The 16612-nt window shown below is 34.5% G+C and overlaps 1 protein-coding gene across 2 annotated transcripts in view; it reads left to right on the top strand.

Annotated features, from left to right (window-relative positions):
• Nucleotides 1-16217, top strand: part of CCDC59 (coiled-coil domain containing 59) — a 41014-nt gene extending 24797 nt beyond the window's left edge. The window contains exons 4-5 of one of the 2 annotated variants that reach the window (XR_004324861.1): nucleotides 14563-14744; nucleotides 15835-16217. The gene's annotated coding sequence lies outside the window, so the exon portion shown is untranslated. The remainder of the gene's footprint in view (nucleotides 1-14562; nucleotides 14745-15834) is intronic. The other variant, XR_004324860.1, reaches the window with a different exon arrangement.
• Nucleotides 16218-16612: the final 395 nt, after the last annotated feature.

Below are 16612 nucleotides of genomic sequence, written 5' to 3' on the forward strand. Positions count from 1 at the left end.
GGAGGCTCTCTCTCTATACTTTTTGTCTTTTCTTGTGCCTGCCTCAAACTGTTTTGATTACCATGATCTTATGATAATATTCTTTCAATACTCACTTCTTATGACATTGTACTGTAATTTTTTAAATCTGAAAGAGGATCAAGATGCTTATTTTTACTTGAGTTATTATTATACTTGAAGTCATTATGTAACATTTAAAGTGTTTCTGGTTTTCTAGGCTAGATTACTGTACAAATATATATGCATCTTTTAAAAGTTAAACAACTCCTTCAGGCCAGCAGAGGGAGCACAAGGTACCGTTTTACTAGTGAAGACTTAAAAATCATTTAAACATGTTCTTGTGCTGATTTAGGGAATAAATTTAAGAATTCAAAATACTTTTTCCATAAAATACCTTGATTAATAGAAGTCTGCACCTACATAATCAAAACTTGCCTAAATATTTCTAGGCCCTCCATAAGTCACATAATTTAGAGAAGAACCTAAATTTTCTTTTGAATGAGGATAATTTGGGGCATAAACTTACATATATAATGCAGATAAGATAAATTGAAATAATGTATGCAGTATAAGAAATGTAATTCAAACTTATTTTTGAAAATCAAACTCAGGAAAAATTCAGAGAGAATGACTAGAAAATAGTTAATAAACATTTGTTATTTTGTCACTTATTTTTGATCACATGAACACAGTTTTCTAATACTAGAATGCGCAGGTAAACACATGAAAGTCTTGAGTGACGAATGCTTCTAAACATTTCTGATGTGCTCATTTCTTTGAAGTGCAAGAAATTAGAAAACACTGCAAGTACAATAATATAAAAGGGGGTGGCCAATGTAGTAGGAACTTATAAACGGGCCAGTTTATATTGGATATTTTGAAAAAGCTGTGTTATTTCAATGGAAGTTTTTGTCTGCAGGCTGCTGCCCTTTGATATTTATAAATATCAGAATGATGGAGACTACTATGAAGTAAAAATGCTTCACTGAACCTCTCAGTGGCAGTAATTCAATCAAGCAAAGGTTGCAAAAGCCCTGTGGGCCACTTGTTATGTGATAGCAGAATAGACCTGATTCTGTTGTATCAAATATTTTTTAAGCCAGGAAGCTTAGTGTTAAATTTAATGCTCTATCAGAGTAACTGTATTACTCTGGGCTTGGTATATCCATTTCATTTTTGTTCCACATTTTGATGTGTTGTCAGTATATATTATGTGCTGCGTAAATATATATAAAACACATATAAACATAGTATGTACACAGAATACACATGTACACATAATACATATATCACACATATATGTATATACACGTGTACACATAAATATATATATTGTACACAAAACAATAAATTTAAAATGAAATTAAATATTTTTAAAAGTACAATATGTTAGAATAATTTAAAGATTTATTTTAAAATAAATATTTCTCAAATATATGTGCTGGTTTTACAGCCATAATTAAATTTTGAAATAAAGATTTAGGATGGTATATTTTAACTATTATCATTGCTGAATTTTTCACACCTTTTTCAAAATTTGCCAGATATGAGTTTTGAGTTTTGAATTTTGCAAGAAACAAATTTAACTACCTTTAAGTTTCTAGTCATCTTATGAAAAATGAAAGTTATATTATTATAAAATATATTCAGATGAAAATACTTTTATAAAACAACTAGAAAAAAATACTTGATTATTCATCTTTTCCTGGGGATCAGAAATAATTGAGCATTACCTCAAAGTGAATCATAAAGAAAAAGATGAATATATTTTACTATGAACTGAAAAATATGTATGCATGTCAAAATAAACATAATCAAACTTAAAAGGCAAGTTTCAAATAGGAAAAGACATTTGGAACATATATTAAAAATTATAGATCACAGAATAACCTTTCCCAATTCAATATTTTAAAAAGGATAAATTTCATGCTGGAGAGGCTGTGGAGAAAAGGGAACCCTCCTACACTGTTGGTAGGAATGTAGTTTGGTGCAGCTGTTATGGAAAACAGTATGGAGATTTCTCAGAAGACTAAAAACAGACTTACCATATGATCCAGCAATCCCACTCCTGGGCATATATCCAGAGGGAACCTTAATTCAAAAGGATACATGCACCCCAATTTCCATAGCAGTACTATTTACAATAGCCAAGACATGGAAACAACCTAAATGTCCATCAACAGATGACTGGATAAAGAAGTTGTGAGATTATATGGTATAGCACAGGGAAATATAAACAAGATCTTGTGGTCACTCACAGCAAAAAAAAAAAAAAAAAAATGACAATCTATATATGTATGTTCATGTATAACTGAAAAATTGTGCTCTACACTGGAATTTGACACAACATTGTAAAATGACTCTAACTCAATTAAAAAAATGTTTAAAAAAAGAAGTTGTGATATATTCATATAGTGGAATACTACTCAGCCATAAAAAAAGAATAAAATAATGCCATTTGCAGCAACATGGATGGACCCGGAGATCGTCATTCTAAGTGGAGTAAGCCAGTAAGAGAAAGAAAAATACCATATGATATCATTTATATGTGGAGTCTGAAAAAAAAACCTTATTTACAAAACTGAAACAGACTCAGACATAGAAAACAAACTTATGGTTACCAGGGAGGAAGGGGTGTGAAGGGATAAGTTGGAAGTCCATGATTTGCAGATACTAACCACTATATACGAAATAGATAAACAAGTTTCTACTGTATAGCACAGGGAACTATATTCAATACCTTGTAGTAACTTATGGTGAAAAAGAATATGAAGATGAATATATGTGTGTTCATGTATGACTGAAGCATTATACTGTATACCAGAAATTGACACATTGTAAACTGACTGTACTTCAATAAATACATATATATATACAAAAAGTAAAATAAAATAAAAAAGGATACATTTCAAAGTATAGGCATTTCTTTAAAAAAAAAATAAAATGTTACTAGATACATGAAAAAATACATTCTCACCAGAAAATTCAAATTTGAACAATGAAGATTTGTTTGTTTTTGTCTTTCAACTTGGCAATTAAAAACAATAATATAAAGTGTTGAAATTTAGAGAAGTCATTACCTGTCTGCATTTGCAGTGGGTGTATAATTTGATGCAATCTTTTAGGCAGATGATATTTATCAAGAGGTTAAAAAAAAAATCCACGCACTTTGATTTGGTGATTCCATTGCTAGTAATTTATCCTAAAGATATATTCAGAACTTGGCTTTCTACATCGACTTTTCCTTTTGCCTGGAACTCCTGGGATAACTGGCTAACTCCCTTACTGCCTTCTCATCCATCTTAACTGTTCAATGAGACCTTCCCTAACCAACTTATTTAAACTGGAAATTCTACCCTTCCATACAAAATTTCTATATTTTGCTCTTTTTAAATTTTCTTTGTACATATAACATCTTCCAACGTCCTCTATAATGTATGTATTTAATCTGTGTGTTGTTCATTGGAAGCTCAATGTTCCTGATGTCCTGTTCCTCCAATTATCTGGAAGAGTATTTGACATAGGGAAAGTGTTTAATAAATATTTGTCAAATGAATAAATGAATGTCAAGGATGCTCATTCCAGGTTTATTTATGGTAACTAAGGGAAAAAATGGGAATAATTCCTCTCTGTCTGGGAATGATTAAGTAAATCATGGTCTAGCTACATGTGTATCAGTTTCCTAGGGCTGTCGTAACAACTTACCACCAACTGGGTGGTTTAAAACGATACAAATATATTTTCTCACAGTTTTGGAGGCCAAGAGTCTGAAATCAAGGTGTTGGCAAGAATGGTTCCTTTTGGAGACCTTAGGGAGAATCCGTTCTGTTCTTCCTAACTTGTGGTGGCTGCTGGCAATCCTTGCTGCACTGCTGTGCCTCAATTTCACATTACCTGGGTCTCCTCCCCTTCTATTCTCTCATAAAGACACTTGTCATTGAATTTAGGGCTCATCCTAATGCAGGATGATCTCATCTTGAAATCCTTAAATGCAGCTTCAAAGAACATTTTCCCAAATAAGGTCACATTTATAGAGCTGGGTGGACCTATCTTTTGGGGTGGGGAACCCTTCAACCCACTACAATATATCACATTGCTACAGTTCTATTAAAAATCTTAGTTTGGTTACTATTTAAAATCTTGAGTAATGTTCATGATGTAATGTTTAATTAAGACATGTGTATATATTTGTATATAGATACATAGCTACACATACACACACATACTAAGTAAATAATCCTAATTTTAATTAAATTTGTGAATTTAAAATATCCAGGAGGAAATATACCAAGATGTTAAAGAGTTTAATGCTGGGATTCTGGCTGATAGGAAAACAAGTGGTCCATTTTTCTCTTCAGTTTCCAGATTTTTCCAAAATTTCTACCAAGAAAATGGATTTTAATTTTTATATTTATAATTATCTTATTAGGATAAAAATAGAAACAGCCCTTATAAATGATTTATTGAGAAAGTAAGAAAAACTAAGTTTCAAAATGACACCATAATTAATCACCAATTTTATATCTAATGCCATTAGGTTTATTCCCATGAATTTTTTATGTCAATCTGCTCAGGAGGATGTGGAGTTATCTGTCCCCAAAGATTTTCTACAAAAGATGAGAGACCACTCTGTTGGAAAGCTTAGAAATTCACCTTTCTGAGAACAAGGGAGTAGGGCTAATGAACTGTAGACTCCCTTGCAATCTGTCTAAACCGTCATGATTTTGCCAGTTTGAGCATATTGTACATTTTATGATTCATCAAACGCATATTAAATAGGAAATTCTCATCATCTTTTCTTGACTCTTCTTGTTTTGTTTGTTTTTAAAATTTGACACAATCATGCTCACTTTTTTAGATTCTGCCACTTACCCTTATTGTTCATTTATTAATTAAACTGGTGTTCATTGAGTGCTCCTACAGTGCCAAGCTGTACACAGGGTGAGTTAGAATTTGGGAGATTATCAGTCCTGAGTCTGGGGACAGGTGCTCATGCAGGGGGCTTGTGTTTGGGGCTTTCCCCTAGGAACCAGCTGCACAGCACACATACAGGGCCACATCCTCTGAGCACAGCAGGCTTCACAAGAGGGTCTGACCCAGGCCAGGACAGCACAGGAGCCTTGGAGGAAATTGTTGAGAACAGAATTGTTATAGAGATTCCTGGGTCTTGTCCTCATTTACGTGCATCTCAATTGACTGGTGTTGATTTGTAACCTCAGGAGCTTCCCAGATGAAATCACAGGCAAGGAGAGATCCAAGAAAGAGATCATCCCCAATTGGTAGGAGAGCAGCTTCTTTTTTTTTTAAATTTACTTTTTATTGAAGTAACACTAGTTTAAACATTGTATGAGTTTCATGTGTACAACATTGTATTTCTACTTTTGTATACACTACAACGTACTCACTACCAAAAATTTAGTTTCCATCCGTCACCATACCTATTTCACCCTTCCCACCCTCCCCCCACCCACTGCCCTTCCCCATCTGGTAACCACTACTCTGGTCTCTGCATCCACGTGTTTGCTTTGGTTTGGTTTGTTCACTGATTTTGTTTGTTTGTTTTTTAGGTTTCACAATGACTGAAATAATATGGTATCTGTCTTACCATATGTGACTTACATAACTTAGTAAAGTACCCTCCAGTTCCATCCATATTGTTACAAATGGCAAGATTTCATCTTTTTTTTTAAACATTTTTATTGAGTTATAGTCATCTTACAATGTTGTGTCAAATTCCAGTGTAGAGCACAATTTTTCATTTATACATGAATGATTTCATCTTTTTTTAAGTGGCTAAATAGTGCTCTATTTTGTGTGTGTGTGTGTGTGTGTGTGTGTGTGTGTGTGTGTGTGTATTACATCTTTTCCATTCATCTATTAGTGAGAACTGAGGTTGGCAGGCAGCAATTTTAATAAGCAAGGAAATTTACATATCAGGCTTGTCTTGAGTGTCTGCAAGTTGAGTAGATCTCCACACCCACTCACCAGAATCTTAAAAATTTGTACAGAGGCTTTAACTGGGGTTGGTCACATACATGGTCCACCACATTGCCCTCTCAAGGCTTCACCCTTGAACACTGTTCCCTCTGTGGGAATGGTGGGTAGAATGTACATTTCAAAAACAAGGGAGCAGGTAGAGAGCCTACAGCTGTCTGGGGCCACGTAGGAGTCAACCAGTGGTCACATCCTCTCAATAACCTCCTCCAACAACTAGGGTCCTATGTGCAAAAAAACCAAAAAACTGTAGAAGCATATTCTCCAAAGTAACTGGCCATATCCATTAGATAATTCTGAGAAGAGGATAAAGACAGAGAAGTTTTTAAAAAATTAGTGAGTTATTCCCTTTTTAGTATCTTAATTCTAATGGTTAAATGATGTTTCATGCAATTTGTAATATTTTGACAAGGGATATATTTGTAAGAGATTTTCCTGAGATGGAGAGTACAATAAAGTCAAATATACTTTTAAAAGTGTGCTTTCATGTTTATTAATAAAGATGAATTCATTGAAGCAAGGAAGATTTGATTTGCAAATCTTACCTACATTATTGGAGGCATAAATGAAAGCATTTAAAAAATTTGCCAATTGTTCGGTCCTGCTGTGGACATAAGCCAGTATTAGGCCTTTTAGCACCGACGTGAGCACTTTCATTTTGAATCTTACTCAAAAGATGATACCTCCAGGAATTTAGCAACCCTTTTTGTCACTTTGAAAATCTACTAGTGAACCTCTAGGGAAATCTACTGGATTGCATCTTAATTAGCTTTCTAAGTCCATTTCTCCAAAAGCCATTTAGCACTTCAATGATCCTGGAGAAGCTGCTTGTATCAAATCACTTTTCAGCTGGTAAGATGAACCACTTCCCTTGTCCTGCCCAGGACGCTGAGCACAACTCTGCTGATGACCCCCGGGGCTGTGGGGAGCCCAAACCTCTGTCCTCCAGTTTGAGTAGGTCAGTCATGTGTGAGGAAAATAAGGATGTCTCTGCTCATGCTCGCTCTCGAGCTCACTCTCTGGTTCTTCCGTTTATCTTAGATAATATTTGTAAATTTTAAAAGAGAAGGCTAAATTTTAAGATAGAAAATCTGCATTTGTTGCGGGTAATTTCTGATGGCTTCTGAAAGGGAGACATTCATCTACCAGAAGGAAGAATGACTAAGACCAAGCCTCTGATTTATTTCCAGGCTCATCTGTTTTCCACAGGTTAGGTTTTTTTTCCCTAGGTTAATTTTAGAAGAAGCATGATTGCTTCCACCCAGGAATGAAGAACAGTGAACCATGTCCTGGAAAAAACACTCAAGTCAGGGCCATGCCATATTCGTTGTCATAATATCCATCGTGTGCCTGACATATCAAAGAATTTCAATAAAATTTTCTTCAGTGCACTTACGTCTGTGTTACATAGCCCTGGGCCAGCCCGCTAAGGTCCCTGAGGCTCATTTCCTCCATTTTGTAAAAAGGATATAAAAAAGCTGCTGTTGATCCATTTTGAGGAAAAACCAAGCTAATGTTAATATATTTTTAAGCTATGGTTTTGTGTGGAGAAAGAGTTATTACTGTGTACACATAACAAAATTATTTATAAATAAACACTGTAATATTGAGGTTATGAGATGAAATTAAAAGAGATTGTTGGAATATCCGATTTATCCAGGGACATCAGTGCATTATATTTCTGCCATTTTATGTGATTTAACTTTTCTTCATAGTACTTATGTCACATATTTTTGTTTGTTTTAAAATATCTTTCTAACTAGTTATTAACATTTACTAAAGTAAAGACCTTGCCTGTCATCTTCCCAGCTGAATCCCAAGCATTTAAAACAATGTCTGGCACCGAGCAGACACTCAACTATTTTTAAAAAAAATCAATACCACCATGTTGCAGATAGCAACTTACCTCTGGGTCTCTGTCTGCTAATGTTTATGGCTGGACAGTGTTTGTCCTAGCTGAGACTAGAGATTATGAATGATAAGAAAATCACAATCATTATAACCTATGTAAATAGAAAAGAAAAATATTGTAAAATACTGTGTGTGGACAAGTATATTTTGCTCCTGAGAATTAGAGGGATTTTACATGAATATATAATGATTAAATCACAATCTTATTATAGGCAATATGTGTTCAGGTTACCAAACTTAACCTTTGTGAGAAAAATATCATACTCTTATTTATATTGTATTTTCTAATAAATAGATTCCAGTATTTGATATTTAAAAAGCATTACTGGTTATCCTACTAAAAGAAAACATTTCTGAATGAAATTTTATAAATATATCATAAAACCTTATCTTTAATCAGTATATCCAAATATTATTTTGTGTTTATTCAAGCATGCACTAAAGTAGTTGGCATATTTTTGGCAGTTCTGGTCAAATTACTTCATCTTTTCAGAAATGTTTAAACCAAACTGACAGTTTGGGCAACCTGACAGCCTTTATTCATGATTGTCTAATTTTTTCACAGTATGAATCAAATTATTTTCTTGATTACGAAGTTGACCAAAGAAGGGCTGTGTCCCATAATTGTTACTTTGCAACTTGAGAATGTATGGAAATATGACAATTGCACTCAAGGTCATATATAGCTGATATGAAATATTCCTGGAAGAATCATGTTAAGAACTTTAGAAACTTTCTCTTTCATAGTCTACTTTTTCTGGTAGAAGTAATTTACATTTCGTTCTGAATTTGAACATTTTGTTTTTGTTTGCTTGATTTGAACAATCTTTAAAGTTTTGTCTTCCATTTCTGTCTGAATATCATTATACATTCTAATAATTTGCTCTCTGAACAACTATGAATTTTATTTTAAAAATATGAATTTTATTTTAATATTTTACATTTTATCTAAGAGTTAATTGATTGTTGAAAATCTCATAGATTTTTGTTTGCTTGCTTCTGTTTCAGAAAAAACTTTAAAATTTACAATTTATTTTCACTGAAGTCCACTTAGATTAATGGGATTCAACTTTTTAACTTTGAGAAAAACATCCAAATTCTTTATACTGTTATCTTCCTTTCTCTAATATTGTGATAGTAATTCTAAATTCAAAATAATTTTCTGTAACAGTATGTTGTATCCACACATTATAAACTGACTACACTTCAATAAAATATATATACAAAACAAACAAACAAACACCAGTATGTTGAATCCCAGGAAAACAAAGTAAGGCTCACTAATGTGAGAAACTACTTCAGAATATTGTGTTAGGCTCTATATTGTATTTTATTTGATAGAGAAGTATTAAAGTATTACTTAGTATTTTGCCTTAATTAATATTCTGTTGATTGCAAACAGAAATCAATTTGAAAGAATTTAGGAAAAATAACAACTTTAAATGTTAGATATTGGGTTATCCAATGGAACTCAAGGGCACCTAGGGCTCTCAAATCACTAGAGAGAGGATCAGGAAAGCCACCAGGGCTACAATCTACAATCTGTCTCTTTTCTCTGTTTTGCTCTAAACATCTGCCTCACTTTTTTTTTTTTTTTTCTCTTTGTAGACTGGCTTCTTCTACTTCTCCATAACCATAGTGGAAAAATGGTTACTCACAGATACCAAGTTTATATCAACATTGTTTCATCTATCCTAATTGGCTGTCTTCGACCTTCAGTTCCAAACTCTTGATAAAAATGTCCTTTATTAATTTGGCTTTGACACTGTGGTAGATATTCATGCTATTTCCCAAGTGTTCATAGCTTTCTTTCCACCTTGCAAGCATGTGATAGGATTGCACGTCTTAGCTCCACTGTAGTTGGGTGAGACCATGTGATGTATCCTGGTCAATGAGGTGAGAGCAGTAGTGATGTGTGTCATTTAAATACCAATTAAGAGACTCTAGAGTGTGCTTTTACTCTGCCTTTATGATCTGCTGAATTACAGTTAATGGCTACTTCATCGGCTGTAGTTCCTGAATGAAGATACGCCAGATAAGGGTCCCCATACATCCCTCAGTGGAGCAAGAAATAAACCCCTATGGTTTTAAATCACTGAGATGTTGAGGTTATTTCTTACCTCACCATAGGTAAGCCTGTCTTGACCAAAATACAAGTATACCTGGAATTGTATTAGACTTGCAATATTTTCATCTGGATTTGATCTGTTATTTAAAACTCCTCTCTAAGCCCTTGCTTTGTTTCTGTTTGCCCTGCATTCAAACTATTTTCCTGTCCCTAGCGCTCAGTACCCATTTTCTTCTGTCATGCTGTGTGGCTGCTACAAGAATTCTCAGGGGATGTATAGACAGGGCATTAAAGTGGACTGGAATAAACAATGGTTTAGGAATTACAAAACTTACATTCTTTTACCTTATTATCCAGCTATGAACATGTGGAAATTTATAATTTTGAGACTCAGTTTCTTCATATGAAAATGCATACATTACACTCTACTTACCTCAATTAAAACGTATAAAGAGGAAAGTACTATATTATAGAAATATAAGTTATTGCCATCTATTCATTTATATACCAATCAGTCATCTATCTGTCATCTTTATATACATTGCTGAGGTGTGTTTTCCCAAGGTATAGCGGGCATTATTTTAACTAGTTCAGTTACACCAATGAATATGCAAATTCATAAAACTTGATAATGACATGTAACAAATGAGTCATGATTCCTTTTAAATAACTGCTTCTAAACCTTTGTTTCCTCAGTATTTCTTAAATTGTGTTTCAACACAAGCCAAATGATAATACTAGTTACATACTTCAAAACAGTATGGATTGCGTCCAGGTAGTGATTGAACTATGCTGTCCATTGGATGCCAGTGGCAGCACTAAGCTATACCCATGTAGCCATGTTTCTGGTGGCACTGAGGGAATCTCTCAAGCTCGTGCCCTGGTGTGAGACTTGGGAGGGAGAAGCAATGTTCTTGTCTTCTTTGACTGTTATTCTGTGAGAAACAGTCATGAAGATGTGAGGTCTTTCTGCTGCTGCTTCTCAGGCTTCACTCTCCAACTTCTGGTATTGAAAGGTACATATATGGAAGCAACAATGGTGGCTTCTGAATCTCAGCATCCTGAAGCCTCTGCAGCTACACCATATGTTCTTGACATTTGTTGTTCGCGTAGTGGACCGAGAGGTGATAATTCCCTAGTGGGTCAATTCTATCCTGTTCTTCATTTCTGGAGGCCCAGCTCAGAGCTTGCTCCTGTGGTCTTCTCAATGATTCTGTAAGCCCCTAACCCTTATTTAATTTATTCTTATGTGAAATATCTCCAGCGGTGGTTCTTAAACTTTAGTGTGCCTCAGAGTGACCTGGTGGACTTGTTAAAACACAGATCACCTGGCTGCACTCCCAGAACTTCTGATTTATTAGGCATAGGGGTAGGATCCAAGAATATCAATGTATAAGAAGTTCTCCAATTGTCAAACCAGAGACCACACTTTGACATCTAGAGTATTTTCTGTTTCCTACTCAGATCTGTAATGAAATAGACCTTGTCCCTGAGTGTATCAAATAATCCAGGCCAGTCACAACTGCTTCTCAAAAGTTCAATAACTGGGCTCATTAAGTGTTGCCTCCCAAATGGAGAATATTAATTGGAATTACAACAAAATGTATATTAAGTAGTGTTAGTACAGATTTGATCACTAGAATGGCTTCTGTTATGTGGAGCATGTAGTTTCATTTTTATGCTTTGGAATAAAGCCTACCTGGGTGATGTTACACAGTAACATTATTTTATAATAACATACCCTTTTTTTCACCCCTGTCTGAATATAAGTTCAGCACAGCTAATACTTTTGTTATTATGGAGCTTTTCTATAATTCTGTTCTGAAAATAGAAACTTAAAAAGAACTACCATTTACATTTAATTATGATCCTTTTATACTGCATATGTTAGAGAATCCTCTTATTTTTAATTTTAGCTTAATCATCTATTTAACTTAGTTCAGCTCAATACTTTTTTCATAAAAGATTTTGAGGCCTAAAGATATAAGCATTTAGAGAAAGAGCTGAAGCTAGACTCTAAATCTTTAATACTTAGTCCAGTTTTCTTTTCACTACTGCTATCAACTCTGTGGAGTGTGGGCTTCATTGTTACCAATTTTATATGTGTTCAAATCACAGAACAATGGAGACTTTTACCCATATTTTAAACAAAAATTTAAAAAATATATTAGTATGAATTACTTGCCAAACCCATGCTAATATTTAATATTTAACTATTAACCAGAGATCACTAGCTGCTATCAAGTTTCAAGTTGTTATCTGAATGCTGTTTAAAATATCATTTTATGCTATTTTGAATTCTTCTTTAATTCTTAGAAATAAGTAATATATTTGGATATTTTCCAATATCTCCTTATGAATTAAGTTCCCTCACTCTATAATCATGTTATTTAATCAAAAATTAACTTCCTGACAGAGTGGCTTGTTAAGGATTTGCTAATTCTGACTTTCTTCTCTGAAATTTAATTGAACTCAGCAGTCAATAGCTCCTCTCCCCAGGTCTCAGATAACAAAATACATTTTGTTTCTTTCTTTTTTTCCTCCAGATTTATCATTTCTCAAACTTTGAACATTCTTCTTTAAAAATTACCTTCTTTTTTTTTTTTTAACAAAGAAGCAATTAAAAAAATAAACAAATAATTATTATTTGATTATTCTTGAGGCTTTGCTGTTTTTCAATTTTGGGTCATTTTCAATCTCTTTTAATATGCTTTTGCATCTGTTTAAATATATATCAGCCTAGAATTTTCTAATGCAGTCCAGTGTCTTGGGCAACTCAAAGACATTTGGTTTGTTCTCATCTCTGTTGTCAGTTCTGTCCATGGAAAGTATCCTTCCAAATTGATGTAGGCTACTTCATATGTTGCAGAAAAACAGTGAAAGAATCTCATGGAGTTGTGAAATGCTTTAAAAACTTCAGTTGCATGTTTAAGATCTAATCTCATTTAATGAAGTTTGAAGAGATAAAAACACATCTCTGCAAAATAACTTCTGATTTAGGTTTGATTAGGTGATTGATGATTGTCAAAGCTGGGTGATGGTACAAAGGGTTTACTATACCAATATCTCTACATTTACATGATTGTAATTTTCTGAAATAAAAAGCTTTTGAAAACAAGATGAACAAGATGTGAAATGATACTTATAAGGATTGTGTGGTAATAGTGCCTAGAGAGGTGTTTAGTGTGTAACACAGATAAATATTTAAGATAAAAGTGAAAAACAAAACAAATACATTGCTATTGGTATTTATTATGTGCAGCTAGACCACAAGAAAATGGGTTAAAAAAGAAATTTATATGTTAGAGTAGGGATAAATTACTTTTTGGTGTTGTCTTTATTTTATACTATTATTTACATCACAAAAACAGATGTTAAGTGGACTTAATTTTTTTTTGTTATGTAGATCTCTTTTTCATAAAATTCAGTGAAATAAAATTCAAGAAATTAAATTTAGTTCTCATTCTTATTTCCAAGCAACAATTAGTAATGAAGGTCATGTTTTTGCATTTAAAAATGATTACAGAGTTTTGTAGGACAAATGAGAGCAAACACTGCAAAGTCTGAAAAAATGATGCTATAACTTGTGATGGAGAAGTAATTTTAACTTTTTGAGTTTAAGATCATGAACCTCTCCCCCAGAAAAACTGGCATAAATGTAACTCAAATATCACAATATTAGAGTTTATGGAGCAAGCCCATAGGGCTCCAGGTTAAGATCACTTTTCAAACAGAATTTCCATTCTAGTCCTCTAAAACAGGTTACAGATCTATGACTATTAGAAACACCGAGTGTTAAAGGTAAAACTCACCGTGAAAAATCATGACAAGAACGTATGTAGGCTTAATATCTTTAAAATTAAAAGAGAAAAAAATTATAAGATAAACACTCCACTAGGTAAGTGAGTGATGACTCTGACCTTGTAATTTTTGGAGGAGGTCATGGAGAGGGTGTGACCATAGCTTGACCCACAAGCTGGACCCAGGTAACTGGAGGCACCCACAGCTCCCCCCGTCCTTGGAATGTACATTCTCCCCACCACCCCCACAGTGGGAGCCAGTTTCAAGAATGCAGCCTTGAGAGCGGCGTGTTGTTGAGACCATGTGGACCTTGTGCCTGACTGAACTGCATTAAGTCCTCTGTATAAACTTTTAAGATTCTGGCAGGTGGAGTGGAGCTGAGATCTGCTTGTGGCACCCTATGTAAGTTTCCCTGCTTACTAAACCCGCCACCCACCAATCTGGAGTGGCTGCCTCTTTCTTCCATCTCTCCTTGTTCTTTCTGTACCAGGGACCCTTTAGGATCTCACCCGGGAAGCTCCTGAGGGGGTGAACCACAGTAATAAGTAATTGAAAAAACAGTAAATTAAAGAAATGTGTTTATCCTTTGTACCAAGGCTGGTCTTAGGGTGAAGTAAGAAAGATGCCTAGGAAGCAAAATATACAGAAGTACTCCTTCTCTGGGTCACACAAGTGCAGCGACTGCCCCTGAGAATGGAGCCTCCTTACATTTTACCCTATACACGCCTCACTTGTTTTGCTTTTGTCCCAGTCTTGCTTTACATTAATCAAAGAAATTCAAATTACAGCTATGATTGGCTGTCTCCTGGATGGTTCCCTGGGACCCCCTGCTCCTGATGTTCATGCCTTTGTGTGTGGCATTCTGCGTGACCAACAGATTATGTCTGAAGCGATGGTACGTGACAATGTGGCTTCTGCTTTGCTGTCTCTTCTGGGGGAAACTCACTCTGGAGATGCCAGCTGCCATTTGGTAAGGCTAACCAACCTGCTAGATGCTGAAATCCCAGTGATAGGAAGCTGATACCTTCTACTAACAGCTATGAAAATGAGCCATTTTGGAAGCAGGTTTTTCAGCCCCAGCCGAGTCTTCAGGTGACTGCAGCCTCACTAAGACTTTAATTGCTACCTCATAAGAAACCCTGAGTCAGGACCAATCAGCCCAACTGCTCCTGAATTCCTGACTCACAGAAACTTTGAGATAATAAACACTTATTTATCACTGCATTTGTGATGCAACAATAGGTAACTAACACAACAGCAGACTTGACACATTTTATTATTTCTACCTAAAGAAAAAGGAATTCTGCCTGGTAATATAGTCTTATCATAGTGGTTAAGAATACAGACTCTGGAGCCAAACTAGGTTTGAATTCTAGATCAGTCACTGATTAGGTGTGTGGCCTTGAAAAAATTACTTCACCTATTTGTGTTTTAGTTCTTCATTCATAAAGAGGGAAAATAATAGCACCTATAATACAGGGTTGATGAAAGAATTAAGAAAGTGAATATATGTAAAGTGTCCATTAAGTAATAAGTATTATAAAAGTGTTTGATATTACTATTTCTAACTATTTTTGCCCATGCTTATTTCTCACATAGATACATGTATTATTGTTAACAGTGAGTGAAGTGCATCTTTTTTATGTGCAAATATATTTGACTAATGCTTTACACAGTAATGCCTGGTAATAAATGTGCATGGCTTCCAAAAAAGATGTTTTGTATCTCCAGAGGAGAAGAAATGAGATTTCTCCCACCTTAGTTTTAGGTGGGGAAAACCAATTTCTGAATTACGTAGCCAGGAAAAAAAAAAACCCTATTACTCACACTTTATTTGAGTATTTCTTTCTTGCCATATTAGTGGTGCTCCCAGCTTCAGTAGCTGGGGTTAAATTATTGCGTGTCTCCTATAATAAAAGACTTAGAAAGGTTTTATTGTCAAATGTTGCATGCCTACAACGTGCAGCTTGTGCTGCCCCATAAATGAATCTCTTGCATCGTATTTGCGTGTGTGTGCGCGTGTGTGTGTTTGACCTACATGCATTCTTCTCTCTTTAAAGGAATGTTCTTACTGCTCTGCAGACAACATCCAGCCTGAGCTGGAGGTTACCATGGTGATGTGGCCATACAGGATGGCTTCAAGACTACATCTTGCTGAGTTGTTTTCAGGGAGAATTGAGGATTGTTGTCTTTTGCTGATAGATTCTACTTAAACATGACCCTCCCTGTCATCTCTTTTCTAAGAATAATTAAAGAATTTTGTTGTTGGTGGATGCCCAGGCTGGCTGTTTTCAAAAGTATAAAAGTAGGTAACATTCATCTTTACATTTTCCTTTTCTGTGACCTTTTCCCCAGTAACAGCATTCTTCTTTTTCTCTAGGCATTTGATGACCTTATATTACCTCAGGCCTTCCTAAAAAACAATAAATGAACCTGATAAGCTTATCCATGCTCTGATTTTTTTTAAAAAATCATATCACTTTTTTGATTTGCATTATGTAGACTCACCTCAAAAGTCATGACTGTAGAGATACTTATTTCAGAAGAAAAAAATACTTATTTTTGGAAACACACGTATGTGTTAGAAATCTCTGCAGTTAGAAATACGCAATTAGCTCTATATTTTAAAATTACCAGTATGAAATGCAGTTAGCTTTCAAATAATTCCCCAAATACATATACAAGGCAGAACAACCAAATGTGTCTATTTGTGCCCAAAACAGCAAAGGTTTTCTTCCCCCTCTGTCCAAACACTTAATCCTCCTAAAATGACTTCAATTTTTGTTATTATTTTTCCTAAATTAGCTGAAATAGCTTTTTTTAGAGTTTCTCAAAATT

This window comes from Camelus ferus, chromosome 12 (assembly GCF_009834535.1).
Source record: "Camelus ferus isolate YT-003-E chromosome 12, BCGSAC_Cfer_1.0, whole genome shotgun sequence".
NCBI lineage: Eukaryota > Metazoa > Chordata > Mammalia > Artiodactyla > Camelidae > Camelus > Camelus ferus.